The sequence below is a fragment of the Equus przewalskii genome, chromosome 4 (assembly GCF_037783145.1).
Source record: "Equus przewalskii isolate Varuska chromosome 4, EquPr2, whole genome shotgun sequence".
Classification (NCBI taxonomy): Eukaryota; Metazoa; Chordata; class Mammalia; order Perissodactyla; family Equidae; genus Equus; species Equus przewalskii.
The window spans coordinates 20,118,225-20,132,515 of NC_091834.1; the positions used below are offsets into that span (position 1 = coordinate 20,118,225).

Below are 14,291 nucleotides of genomic sequence, written 5' to 3' on the forward strand. Positions count from 1 at the left end.
GTCTTGTCTCTCCTTCACAGGGCGGCTCTGGCTTTTATTTTGCTTCTTACTGATGTGCCCCTGCCAGTCCTGCAGGGCAGAGGCCGCGGCTCCTTCATCCCAGTCCCTCCTTTAGCGCCTGAGGGGGCTTGGATAGATGTGTTGATTTCATGATTTTTCCTCTTGCGCTCAAACTGAATGCTCTTGCCTGGCTCCTGCTCGGGTGGGGCCTGGCTAATCAGAATGATGGGTTCCTTGTAGAGTGTGAAGAGGTGCGCTGTCAGAGCCGGCATTCCTGTTGTAACTGAGACACACAGCGCCGTACACTCGCGCTTCTGGGCTCAGGGAGGGAGAGGTGCAAAGCGCGGCGGAGCAGGGCTACAGGATTGCCTTCGGTGTCACCTCCTCCCGCTGCCGCCCTTTCACACTTGGGTGGGCACACAGGCCAAGATGGAAGGCGAGATCCTAACTTCTGCCGAAAGCAAGTGGGAGGGAAGAGAGACGAGAGGTATTCCATTGGTTGTCTGGGAAAGTGAATCGCACCTTCCCTCACTTGCGGAGGATCAACTTTTCCCACCCCTCTTCGGGTGGGCACTCATAACCTGGGGTCGCAGTCAGAACCTGGGAGCCAAGTGGCCCCAATTCAAGGGAAGTGGAGCTGGGCGGGCAGTGGACGCCCCAAGACCCCGGGAAAAGTGCTTCGCGTTGTCCTGTGTCCCTCGAGTCGCCCCTGGGGGGCAAGCATGCGGGTGTCAGAACGAGCGGCCTCGGGCGCAGGGTGCCAGGGCCGGGGTACTGCGCATCCCCTTTGGTTGCCCCGCACGCGTCGCCCGCGCCGGGCCCCCAAGGGTTAAGCGCGGGTCCCGCAGCGTGGTGGTAGACCCGACCACCCGGCCCAGGACGCAGAGCGCCGGCCACCGCCTGCCGTGCGGGGCTGCGGTGCGATGCGGCGCTGGAATGAGGAAGAGCGGCGGCGAAGGGAGGGTCCGGGCGCGCAGCGCGCAGGGGTGGCGGCGGCGCGCAGAGCGGGCCCGGCGCGGGCGAGCGGGCTGCAGCCGGCGGTGACGCCAGCAGGTACGGCCCGCACTCGCCGCCGCCCCGGCGCCCGTGGGGCACTGAGGTCCAGCCCCGCGCCGCGGCAAAGTTTGTGCGCGCGACCCCGGAGTTGCGGTCGGGACGGCTCCGCGCGAGCAGGCGACCCGGTGGCGGGGGTGGCGGCGACCGCGCGCCCGGCTGTGTGCCCTGCTCCGAGTCCCGCTCCGCGCCCTGCTCTGCGCCGGAATCCATGTCCCGCTCCGCGTCCCGATCGATGTCCCGCTCCGAGTCCCGCTCCGCGGCTGGTTCCACGCCCCCCTCCCGTTCCGCTCTGTGTCCCACAGCAGCGAGCCCGACGAGGGCCCAGGCGTACGCGCGGGGCAGGGAGGCTGCGGGGCAGGTCGAGCTGGGACCGCAGTGTGTGCAATCCCAAAGTTTGTGGTGCGGCGGGCGCGCGCTCCAGCCGCCGCTGCTCTGGGCGGCCGCAGGTGGCAAAGCGCCGGCCCGAGGGGGCGCGGCGCCGAGGGGCCCAGGTGCGTGGCCCGTGGGCGGCGCTGTGCGCGCGGGGCAGCCGGCCGGCCGGGAGCAGGAAAGCCCGATCGGAGCCAGCGGGGGGTGGGGAGTGTGGCGGCGAAATGGGGAACAATGCAAGTGAGCAACTTCAGGAAGTCGTTGTGAAAGAAAGCTGGGAAGAGCTCCGCGGCCAAGTTAGCAGGGCACTCTAACAAGTGCCTGCGCGGCCCGCGCCCGGGGCGGCGACTGCAGCGACAGTGCCTGGGTCCCCGCGAAGCGCAGCCGAGCCCGGGCGGGACGCTTGGCCCCGGCGAGGCGGCCGACCCGGGCGAGCCCGGCAGGGCAGAGGGAGCCCCGGCTCCAAGGTTGCTCTTCGCGCCCGAGGATCAATCTTGGCCCCCAAAGTGCGACGCACAAATCCACGTGAGTGTTTTCAAATTGAATTTCAATAGGAAAACTTGGAGTAGCTGGTGGATTTAAAAAAAGAGAGAGAGAGAAGGAAAGAAAAGACAAGGCAGTAAGATTTGTAACCCCTGGTTTCGCTCAGGTCCGTCTCTCCTTTCTGGGGACAGTGAGAGCGTTGACTTTTGTCAAAGCTTTCACCACTTTATGCTGTGACCACAGGTGCAGGACCAGGCTGGCAGTGGGACACTTCTGAGCCGCCCGCCGTCATATTTAAATTGATGTATACTTAACTTAGTGAGATCACGGAAGTCAGCCTTCATAAAGTCATTCATAAAGAGCTTTGTTTTCTTGTTTTTGAGATGAGAGCTTTTTGCTTATACTGTAAAACAATTTGATGGTGTCTGAACTTGCTTTCTGCAAAATAGGAATTATCCTGGTTTGTAAAATTAGTAGTACTTCTGCTGACTGCAGTTTTGGCTGTCAGGTTACGAATCTCCTCAGTAATGAGGCATCAGCTTACTTGCGACTGCATTTGAAATGTATTTTAAAAATTTGTCAGGGATCCTTGGTGATTCCTAAGGGATCTTGTGAAGGGGTGATTGTTTTGCTTCTAATTTGGAGGCGCGGAGTATGGCATCTAGAGAGCGAAAAGTGCGATGATTCCATGGGGTCTGATCAGGCACAGCCTTCAAAAGCAGTTTCCATTCTCTCCCTCCGGCTAGAGCCCGCCCAGAGTGAATTTCAAGGCAGTGTGCTTCGCTCCGGTTGCACACTCATAATTTCCCACCCTGCTCCCGACCGTGTATTTCACCTTTGAGGTGCCTTGTTTTAAACTTGGAGAGACAAACTGTGGTTGAAGAAATGTCTCCTTACTAGTCAAATCAACTTAGGTTAAAAGAGAAAAATTTATGGAAATTGAAAATATCTAATATGCATTATATTTAAACTTTCTTGGAAATTTAAATGATTTTAAGGATTGGTTCACTTTGGTTATGAGTTAAGAGGAGAGAGAAACCTACAGGAAATGGTCTGAGCCTGTTGAATTTATTTCTTTGTTTGAAGATGCTTGATGAAGCTAATAGGACTCATCTTTTACATGAGATTGTCAAAGTAATAATTTAAGTGTTATTTATATTAAATATGTCCAAATTGTTTCAGTGACAAATCAGATTATGTGGTACGTGGCTTAAAATTTAAACAGTGACAAATATCCGTGACAGGAATACTACCTGCTTACACTATAGAACATGTCGAACATGTTAAAAAATAACTAGTACACACAGATATAAATAATGATGTCCCATTTTAAAATCCTATTTGATTCTGGTTTGATCTAATGAGTCTGATTTGAAAACTTCCCATGAACAGCCATGTTTATACCTTTTTTACATGAAAAATAATGTGCTTCCTGGGCTTGAAGTCCACCAGGGATGACCACAACATTTTGTCGAGTTAGATGGTTGTGTTTTCTTCCCCTTTTGTTTCATGGTGATAGTTGAAGGCCGGAGATTTAGAAACTCCACCATGCTTGTTTGTTTAATTCATCAGTATTTTAACTGAAGTGCTACATCTTGGAAATCAGACATCCTCCCAGATTCAGGAGTGTCAGCCCATCATCCTGGTCTCACAGAATGAGCCCACGGGGCCATCAATAAAAGTGTGCCTGTGTCATGTTTGACCAACTTCGCAGTCTTCTGAGAGGATGTAAACTGTGGCTGTCCTTGAAGCCATTTCCCCTGTTGAAAAATTAAGATCGTAGCGAATTTCCTGGCCAGGAGATCTGAAGCCCAGCAGTGCTGGTGGCCACTGCGTCCTCATCCCTTGACTAGAGACTGAGAGTTTGAGGATGGTGGTTCTTTGCTCTGGGGATTTTTCTCCTTGATTTGGATTTGTGTGTTTCACGTTTGGTTAATGCAGTAGCGTATTGTCAATATAGATGTCAAACTTTTGAAATTTGAGAGACCACTCGTATATACGTGCTGTCTAGTACATGCCATGCTCTGAAACGCCCCACCCCCACACGTGCACACATTATATGTATACGTCAAGATTGCGTGTGTGTTAATAGATATAAGAAATAAAGAATTCTGTGAGTGTACTCACACACACTGAGCATGCATGCAGTGTGGAGAGAGAGCCGTGGGGACAGGGTGGGAAAGAGTTTTAACATCAAACAGACCCGACCTGAGTAATAAAGCCCCTCCTTTCTGGTTTTATTTATTTCTTACCTTTTACTGAAACAAGATGGGTTTTCCTATATAATGGTGAGTTTAGGCATAAATGCTGGTAGTACTTCGGGTGTCTGGCTAATACTGTATGTGCATGCAGTGTACTTGCAGTTAACCCAGAATTTGTCAAGGATAGCACCATTTAGTGGCAATTTTCCCCTCCTCTAATCTTTGTAATTATGAAATAATTTCATTGTGAAATAAGTCTCAGTTTTTGTTGTCTTATTCTAACGGAGATTCATGTCAGTGGGTCCAGCTCACACAGAGCAAACCAAGGCCCTCTTGGGTTCTCTGGCAACCTTGCTATTTCTAAGATGACAAGCATTTTCGGGCACTGTGACTCCTAGCCACCAGTCACTGCACCTCCTGCCCTGCCCATTAACATTGCTCCCTGTCTGGTCTGATACACTTATATTTGCAGAGCCCTCAGACGTGTGTGTATAATCATTCCATTGCGTGGGAGCACACAGGAGATGGACAAGCCACAGGCAATCCATCCTTTGAGGCTTACAAGTGGAGAACGATTGATCCAGTTTACACCTTGAGATGGATCATTCTATTTTGTTCAAAAGAGGCACTTGTGCGTGTGGGATCTAGATCTTAGGAAGATCGACTTTCAGAGCATTGGCATGATACACACACGCATTGAAAATTCAGACGAGGAGGGAGATGGGAAAGGGGTTTGTCAGGGACTTCAGCACCCCAAACCAGACTATAGCAACAGTAACAAAACTGTTTTTATCGTGGTGTCGTGTCGACTAAATGCTCACACTGGTTTCTCCACGTAGACCCGTGGCGTTATTGCTGTGCTTTGAAGTTTAATGCATGACTTCACACCTCAGGTTATCTTTCTGCATCTCCTGTAATATATGCTCACGTCCTGCCACTTTCAGTGTCCTTGCTTTAGGAGGTTATGTTTGACATAGTTTTTAAATGTTTGATGATATTCTAACAAATATTTTTAAGATCTTATGAAACATTAAGAGTGAAGTGCTGCGTTATTATCAGTGAAACATAGCAAACAAAAGAAGCTTTGCAGGAAGTTTCTAAGTGGAGGAGTGGGCAGGGCCTGCCCTGCTTCGCTGTGTGTCGCTGGCGGTCACTCCTGAGAAGGGTCTGAAGGGGAAGCAGCTGAGGTCTATTCTGCAGGCAATGGCCTGATGTGTTCAGTTGACTTTCTTTTCCTTCTCATATTTTACTGTGATAAACAGGTGGATGCCATAGGTGCCTTCAGTGACCCACCTGGTGATTAACTGTTAAAAATGGTGAACACCCAGAGTCCTGGCATGGAGGCCACTGTCTTCCCCATCACAGACCTGGCCCCATTTCCCTTCTCCCATGGCCCTTTCTGCCTTTGGGGAACTCACAATTGCTGTTGACTAAAAGAGGCCCTCTTCCACCACAAGCCTGTCAAATCAGACGTCCTAATAATCTCTGAACCCATGTTGGTCAGGACCGGAAGCACAGGCTCCCTTCCTGCCTATGTTTTCCTGAGAGAAATCTATCTTCCCTCCTTTTTTGCATATTTGGCAAATGGTTCCACCTTTCTCTCCGCCCCAGTGGAGTGTGAAGGCGGTGGCAGAGGAGCCGGCCCCGCCACCCGGGCAGCAGGGTCCCTCCTAGGTGGCTGAGTTGAGGGGACTCTGTCTGGCCCAGGGTCCGAAGACCCCAATCCTCAAAGGCGGGATTTGTGTGGGAAAGGCAGCACCCCTTTGGTCTCTGGGAGGCGCAGGCTCACTGGTGAGTGCCACACAGTTTCTTTGCTGCGCTTGCATAGATGGGAATAGCCAGTGTGCCCTCTCTTCCCAGTGGCATGGTGTCTCAGCAGCGGGCGGCCTGCCCCCCAGCACCTGCCCTGCACCCCTCCTGCCGTCTGTCTTGGGGTGATGGAGAGCATCATTATGCTCCATTTGCACTCTCTGCTTTCGGGTTCTCCCATGCTCCACCTCCTGATAGCTAGTGGCGCGGGGCCATGGCTTAACGAATTGCTTAAAATGGGCCCTAATTAGTGGAAAAGTGCCTTCTTCATATTTTCTCATTCAAGTGTGCAATGGTTCATTTTTCTTCAGCAATCAGCTCACTGCTGAAAGAAATCTGACTCTCTTCCTGCAATTTTCGCGCCAAAAGTTAGCTATAATGGAGGTAGGGTTGGTGCAGGCTTCTAGCGTGTGATAAGAATGTGGGGGTGAACCCAGCATTGTTCCTTCATTCTTCCTCTCCCCTGCTTCTTTCCTTCCTTCCTTTCTTCTTCTTCTCCTTCTCCCTAGCGCTCTCTCTCTCTCTCTCTCTGTCTTCCCCCCGTCTTCCTTCTTTCTTTCACAAGTGGGGTTTTAAAGAGCCTATTGAAGAACTAAGAGCTACATAAAGTATTTTTAAATGACCTTATACTTACTAAAATAGATTTGTATGCTGCATTTTTGAGATCACATATTAAAATCACACTCTAAAGCATTTTCTGTTGTTTTGAAACTGTTTAAAACTAAACAATATGGTTTGGATTAGAGTCCTTTTCTAAAGCTAGGAGTTCTACTATGAATATTGATTCATCAGTTTTTGGTAATTTTTTGTTGTCAAATGAGATTTCACTGGCAAACTTGAAGCAAGTGAAATAGCACATAAGATACCTCTATAGACCTGATGGGAAAAATGTTGAATTTAAAATCTTTAGGAGAAATGAAAATGAGGAATTGATCTTTTATAATCTTACTTCTGAAGCACTCTGAAATGTCCTCCCATGCTTTTAATGGAAATGAGAGAGCCAGAGACCCCCTGGCGCAAGTCCCACTTTTAGCCTGAAAAAGTGACCTTTTCTTTCCGTTTGTGCTGAGTTTTGTGTAGGGCAGAACATTAAAGTGATATTCAAAGAGATCCACAGTGAAAATATTGATGAAGTGTATATCCTACTTCATTAAATTAAAATCTTACTGCTAATTATCTCAGGTTGTTAGAGATAAGTCAATTAATTACCATTTAAAAGTGATTGGAAATTGCTAATGCTTTTCTACATGTGTTTTCTCACTTCTGTCTGGAGTTGTATATGTTTCCCTGAATTTAAAGAATTTTCGATTTAATTTAGAGCAAAGAAGGCTTTTATAAAGGAAATGTAATTTGCTAAAAAAAAAAAACGCTTAAAGTAAAACATTGAAAATAAATAATTTGAACTTAAGGGCTGCAGAAAAATCTGCCTATAGTGTTTAAAGTGAATTTTCCTGTAATTTTCTATCTCATGGACATGAACATTTTCTACCCCATTACAGCCAATTTTCATAGCCCTAAAATGAGGAACTTGTAAGCTTCTGTGAGGTTCTACTGATGACACCCCCCACCCCCTGGGTTTGCATGAGCACATTGTAGGCTAGAAGTTGTGGATTACAGAATGTGCTCCACGCAATCCTGGTTGGACCTGATACTCACTAGGATATCGTATTCATATGGACCTTGTTACCTGTTCTATGGTGTTGGACATTTCATCTTCAGGATCCTTCCAGGTTTGGGTTACAGGACAACTAGTGCTGAGCTCTCTGTCTATGACAGAATTTTGTGATAGAAATTTTCTTGCTAGTTTGATCCAAATAAAGAGCCAATTCAAAATATCAAGTGATATTCTTTTCTGTAATTATGTGGTTTATTGCCCATAGCAAGCATCGTTATCAAATAATTGCTACATTTATTCTTCCTTCTACCCTTCTCAGACACAGCTGAATGTGGCTTCAGCTGAGCCATTTGAAGTTGGGGTGAACAAGGCAAATTTCCAAAGTACTGAAGTTACCAAGACATTAAATAGCTATGATTTAAGGAAGCTGATATGTGGATCCATATTCTGTATACTGTGAATGTACTTTAAAAATGTGAACACAGATGATTTTTCGGTAGTTTTTATAAAAAGTTACCTCATTTTAATTGAATATAGTTTTGTGAGTGTTGTAAACAGAACTGAGCTCAGAATGCAAGTCCTTCAGGGACAATTTCCCATTAGCCTGGAGACCATGTGGCCTTACCGTGGAGAGTCCACGCCCTTAGCACGTCTGCACTCCCTCCTCTCTGGAGCTAGGACGAAACACTCCTATTACAGGTTGGGCCAAAGCAGCCTTTTATTTTGCAGGGAATAAGGGGTAGATAGATGTCTGGGTACCAATGAATCCCATGATGTGTTTGCTCTAGCACACATTTTCTCTCTCTGTTTGTATCTAGATTTGTAGATCTTGTCTCCACAACAGCTACACAGTAGACTTATCTAAATAAAATGAAAAAAATTTACAGTACCTAGGACAATGTCCTCAGTGGGCAGATCAGCAATGGCTTTTCAGTTATTGTTAATAATATGTAGGGATGGGTTTGTAAACAACTGGACATGCCTGTGAGGATTTGCATAATTTTACTTCCTTGGAGCTAAATAAAATACAGCTTTCACCAAAGAATCTCACACAACCCCTTCTTCAACTACAAGTCCAGAGGCCTCATAGAAACCCCAGTATTACAGGTGCATTTTTTGTAATGTTATGGGTATATAAGTGGATTTTTCTACCTTGTACATTTTTTTTAAAGGTATGCTTTTTTTTGGTGAGGAAAATTGGCTCTGAGCTAACATCCGTTGCCAATCTTCCTCTTTTTTTTTTTCTTCCCAAAGTCCCCCAGTACATAGTTGTATATCTTAGTTGTAGGTCTTTCTAGCTCCTCTATCTGGGACGCCGCCTCAACATGGCTTGATGAGCGGTGCTAGGTCCACACCCAGGATCCGAACTGGTGAACCCTGGGTCTTCAAAGGAGAGTGCGTGAACTTAACCAGTCAGCCACAGGGCCAGCCCCTACCATGTAGTGTTTTAATTGTGAGTTTTCACATGTCCACAGGAAATGATCTACTGGTATGTTAAGATAACTTCGCTGCTAAGAAGGCAAGATAAGATACTGTATTCTTTGTGACAGCATATTGCCTTGCTGAGTAAAGAACTTAGTTAAAATTATAACTTCGCATTTATGTGTTTTTTTTACAAAAATGAAAAAAAAAACCTTGAAAAGCATGGGAACACAAACAGTGATCGTGGGCTCCTCTGTCTCTTCACTTTTTAATGATAAATGACAAGACCTCAGCACTTTAGGGAACATCTGTGTAGGTCATTATTTTGGGGCAATCTACCTTTTTCTAAGATATGGGGCTCGTTTTTATTGTACCTCGTTTTGTTGCACAGCTGCTGGCCATGCATGAAATCTTCTAAAATCGGGAAGAGGGTAGAAGAAATTGATTCTAAATTTAGATAAGTGATGAAGTGTAAAAAGCCATTTATATTTAAGGAAGCTACTTAGGAAGTGGCCTCTGATAATGGTCAAAATCAGGAAAAGTCCTATAAAAGCATGTGTGAGTTTTGAGCATGTGTGCCTCTACCCTGGTTGCTGAATAAACAGGGGTTACTGTTAGTAGTTTGGAAGCTGGTGGTTTTGTGGTGCAGGAGGTCTTTAGGAGGAAGGCCCTTCTTTCTCTGTGAGAGATGCACATGTGGGAGAGCACAGACATGGCAGGTGTGCCTGGCCAGGACGTTCTTGGGCCTCTGAAATCCAGCTCTCCGGACCTGTTGTGGGAGCAGATGTGTGAGCACAGGGAACTGTCTCCAGCTCCATTTTCTCTATTATTATTAAATTTTTAATACAGTATCTCACTTTTTTTAATACTTTGCTTTGAAACAGGTGGCTCGATTACGGCATTTAAAAATATTCTCGTGATTCTGTTCCTTCTATATCAAATGTGTCTCTCCTAAGAAGGTTTTCAAACAGCAGGTTTTAGCTGTGTTTTTAAAAGGCTTCCTCAGTTCCCTCTGACTCTTCTTCTTTTGCATATCAGTTCCTGCCCCTAGAAAAAATTGCGAGGACAGAATTGCACATCTGAGCTAATTTGCCCTCAAAAGGCAGGTTCACAGGAGAACGAACCACTGGAGGAGTTTTCTGTGGCTCAGTTAAATACGCAGGGAGGGGGTGAAAGCCAAATTGGATTCCCTGCTGTCCTGTTTAAATCTTGTTTTTCATTGTTATTTGCACTAGCAATACTCTGTGGAATAATCATGAAAATGTGTAGATTGGCAGCTAATTTTTGAAAAATGAAAAGAATCAGAAATGAAATAAGAGTGCTCCGAAGTTTTTATGTTCTCCCGACCTGTTTTGTCAAGTTGTTAGGAAAACCTATAAGGTCCCCCTGCCTAGACACAAAGACCCTGTAGATTGCCTCAGCTTTCTCTTACAACATTTCTTTTTTTAAGATACAGTGTAATTCACAGTGATATGATGGATTTGCAAAAATAAAATCTACCAGTGTGAAGACGAAAGGACTTTTTCTCAGCAAGAATAATGGGTTTTATTAAAGAGGTGTGTGACCTCAGGCATTTTAAATAGATTATAGGCTTGGCCCGTGTTCCCTCTGTGTACGTGCCCCCTTCAAAATAAGTGCCATTGAGCGCACAAGGAAAAAACACCAAATGTAACACTAGTGCGGCCTCATTCGTCAGGGAGAAAAAAAAAACCCAGTAGCATATGTTTGACCAAATAACCAGAATTTAGCTATCTTGTAGAAGTGTTGTGATGAAGTTTGCCTTAATTGCAGAGTAACACAAAGAGCGTGCCTCTTTTCTGTTCCTTGTCTGTCACGCATTTGAAATTTACGCCACGGCACGGGGCTGTGCAAGTGCTAGCAGGCAGGAGTGGTACCACCCAGTGGTCAGGGGTTCAGATCTCAGCTCTGTGTCTGTCAGACATGTGGCCTTGAGCAGGCTACTTCTTTCTTAGCCTCGGTTTTCTCATCTATAAAATGGAAATAATAATAAGGATTATGTATAATAATAATGCAGTTTGTGAGGGTTAAAGACACACATTTAGCAAAGGGGTACTGAATACTAGGTCTACCTTGGACACTGTGCCAGGCACTCAAGTGAAACAGTGGACAAGGTGGACAACATTCACTGTCCTTTGAGGCTTAGCAGTTAAATACCAGGTGCATAGTAGGTTGCTTCAATAAATCTAACTAATACCAGCATCCTTTCCTTTACCGTCTTTTTCTGGCGTATATAAAGTACTCAAGAAATGTTAGAAAATATTACTGGACAGAAAATTCTCTGTACAGAATCAGGAAGGGGAAGGCGTTTGTTAAAAAGAAAAAAAAAAAGATAGTGGACATTGTTTAAACCTCCAAGAACTAGCATTTTTAAAGCCTGTAGAAGTACTCCGTGCTCCCAGTGGATGGACTAATTTTGAGTGACCTGTAGTAGTTCATTACAGCAAGTTTGCTATACTATGTACTTAGCGGTTCTTAATAGCCATTAATTTGGGCAGCTTGAAAAGTAATCAAGTTGTGGTTCTTGACAGGTTCCTGCCTTTGAATTTTGACTTCATGAATCCAGACTCACCTTTTCAGAATTGGGGAAAAGCCTGGGTGTTTCAGAGCAAGTACTGTGAAGAGAGGAGTTCATTAGAGAGAAAGAGAGGGCGCATGGGGAGGCTAAAGGAGGTCTGAGGACCGCCACCAGCCCTTCCCACAGACAATGGCCCTTGAAGGCTTGAGTGGCTCTCTCCAAGTGCTCTTCTTCGAGTCACTTGCTCACTGGCAGGTAGAAATGAGGACACTCCTCCTGGACTCTTGCCCAGACTCCTTGCTCAGAAGCCATGACTGCCCAGGGCTATTGGATGTTCCTCCCCAGGAGACAGCCAAGTTCCAGTCCCTCGTGGGTGTGGAAGGAGGAAAGGACAGTGAGGTCAGGGAGAGTGTTTCCAAAAAGTCCCCTGTCCCCAAGGGAAGCTCTGAAGGGTTAGCATTGGCAGTAAATCCAAGTTTGTCTGGCCTGTCTGCTGGAGGCCCAGAAGTGCTCTGGGCCTGCTTTACTCCTGTTCTCAGTTCTTGATCCTCAATATACCCTGTTCTCTAAAGTCATTTATATGCCAGTTCCATCAAACGGAAACTGGGCAAGTCCCATTTGATCAGAAGGACCAGAGAGAGAGAAGAAGGGAGGTGAGGAGAAGGAGAGATGAAGGAGACGGAAGGAAAGACAGAGAGAGCCTTTAGACTTCCAGATGAGTGACCGGTCCCGAGTAGGAGAGGAGGGTGAGTTGTGGTTATGACAACAGGCTGTGCCCTCCGAGAGGGACAGCCATCGACAGCCTCTGTCATGTTGGCCTTCTCTTATCTGTGCATCTATTTCCCCTTGTGCAAGATTCAGAACTGCTCGCTCCAAAGAAACAATAAAAGCATTCATGTTTATAAGAACTGCTCAGGTGACAGTTATTTACTGATATTGGTGTACTTACTACTATCAATATGTTGAGCTCTGGCCTAAAATTATTTGGGTTTCCCAAGCAGAATAGAAAAATCACAGTATGTTTCTGTGAAATAATTATCCTCTTTGGCGTCTCCCTTTACAGGCCTACTGGTCTTGGCTTTCATTTAGGTGAAGGCTTGTGAAAACAGGTTATTAATTCCCTTTTGTGATGAACTCCTCTTATTGATTATAAACTCCGTTGTCGCTGAGACCATCCCAAGCCTGAATTCCATTGTCTGCTTGACCCTGGGCACTGCTTCCACCTGGGAGAAGAGGGCTCAGTAAGCACTGTCTAAAAATAAATACAGAGCATGGTCGTGCGTGTATTGAAGGGGGATAGGATGGTATTTTGCTGCCCCTTTCAAGACCCCCGGGGCTGCCCAGTCTTGGAGGGGGTGGCATTTCCTCTCCCTCAAACAGCCTCCCGTCGTTGCATTATTCCTTTGGTCTTTGCCTAAAACCAAAGTCACTTTTACAAAAAAGTCACTAATTTTTCATCCCAAGAGATGCAAATCTGGAGTTTGGGCAAGTTTGAGGGAGCTTGGCAAGTAACCCCCAGTGTATGTCAGACAAGAATTCGCAGGGCCCCGTGCAGACTGGAAACGTAGGCCCTGTTCCTAAATTATGAAGAATGTTGTCACCAAACATTAGTCCAAGCAAGGAGGTCCCTCTGTGCACGCCCACTCCCCACACAGGCCGCACCCCTGCAGCAGCCCTGATGTCAGGGGAGGGCTGTTGAGAGTGCGTATGAAAATCTAAGTGAGGCTGATTACCTAACAAAGTTCCATGGGGTGGGGGTACGGGTGGGGGTGGGAGGTGGTTATAGGCGTCTAGTGAAAATGGAAACAGACCTGTTGACACAAATCCAGAGTCCTCTGGCTCCGTGTGGTCAGCTCTGTAACATGCCCATTGTCCTGAGTGTGCAGATGGCTGCTGAAGCAGGACTGGTTCCAGGAAGGTGCCCTCACCCTTGCTCCCTCGGGACACACTAGACACACGGGCTTGCATTTGTGAGATGACTTCCCAGGGCTAGCCACCACCCGCCCCCAGGCCCCGCCCCAGCAGAGCCTACTCTGGGCATTAGCCACGGGCCCAATCAGCTTTCTACTTTGTGACACGTTCTCACATCTCCCTCCCTGAACAGACTGATGCATGAAGGGGACGCAGTGTTGATGGATTCTCCCCACGCAGCAAACCCAGAAGGTACCCCCATGGCATGCCGGAAGGTACCTTCTCTGGGACTGCTTAGATGGGAGCCATCAGCTGGCCTTAGGAAACAATATTTTTTCTTTTAATTGGAGATAACTTGAGGAGACAAGAGGGTAATGGTTAGAACACTTCCTACAACTGAGTAGTGTATAGTTATTAAAACACGGATGTTGATGTATATTTGTAAAATAAAAAGATACATGTAGTATTAAATGGAAAAATATTTTACAACAGTTTATTTGGAATACGTTTAGTATCCTATTTTTTAAAAAGCTCTGTGTGTGTGGATATAACCACATACACCCACAGCAGTACCCACACGGAAAAAATTTAGTAGTCCTAAGTGGTGAAAAGTATGGACATCTTCTTGCCTTTATAAAAAAAGTTGTAAAAATGTATCACTTGTAATCGAAAAAGCTCAAAGTCAACATTATAAAATTTTTGTTTTAGAGTAGTACTTGGTGCAACAAGATTCGACTTCTACTATGTGTCTCACCAATCAATCCAGGGAGATGTCTAAGGACTGGTTTGTGGTATATCACAATAAAATATTGTGCTCATCTTCAGAAAACTGAATCTCATATTAATGCTGCACAGTGAATACCAAGATTTTTTTCATTTGAGTCTGTCT

General features: G+C 46.2%; 1 protein-coding gene across 29 annotated transcripts in view; it reads left to right on the forward strand.

Moving 5' to 3' along the window:
* Window positions 1–966: 966 nt before the first annotated feature.
* IKZF1 (IKAROS family zinc finger 1) overlaps window positions 967–14,291 on the forward strand; it is a 97,199-nt gene continuing 83,874 nt past the window's right edge. For 8 of the 29 annotated variants that reach the window (XM_008531899.2, XM_008531902.2, XM_070615592.1 and 5 more), the window contains exon 1: window positions 1,568–1,950. The gene's annotated coding sequence lies outside the window, so the exon portion shown is untranslated. Of the gene's footprint in view, window positions 1,054–1,567; window positions 1,951–5,721; window positions 5,901–14,291 lie in introns of those variants that run through there. The other 21 variants (XM_070615577.1, XM_070615579.1, XM_070615591.1 and 18 more) reach the window with 13 other exon arrangements.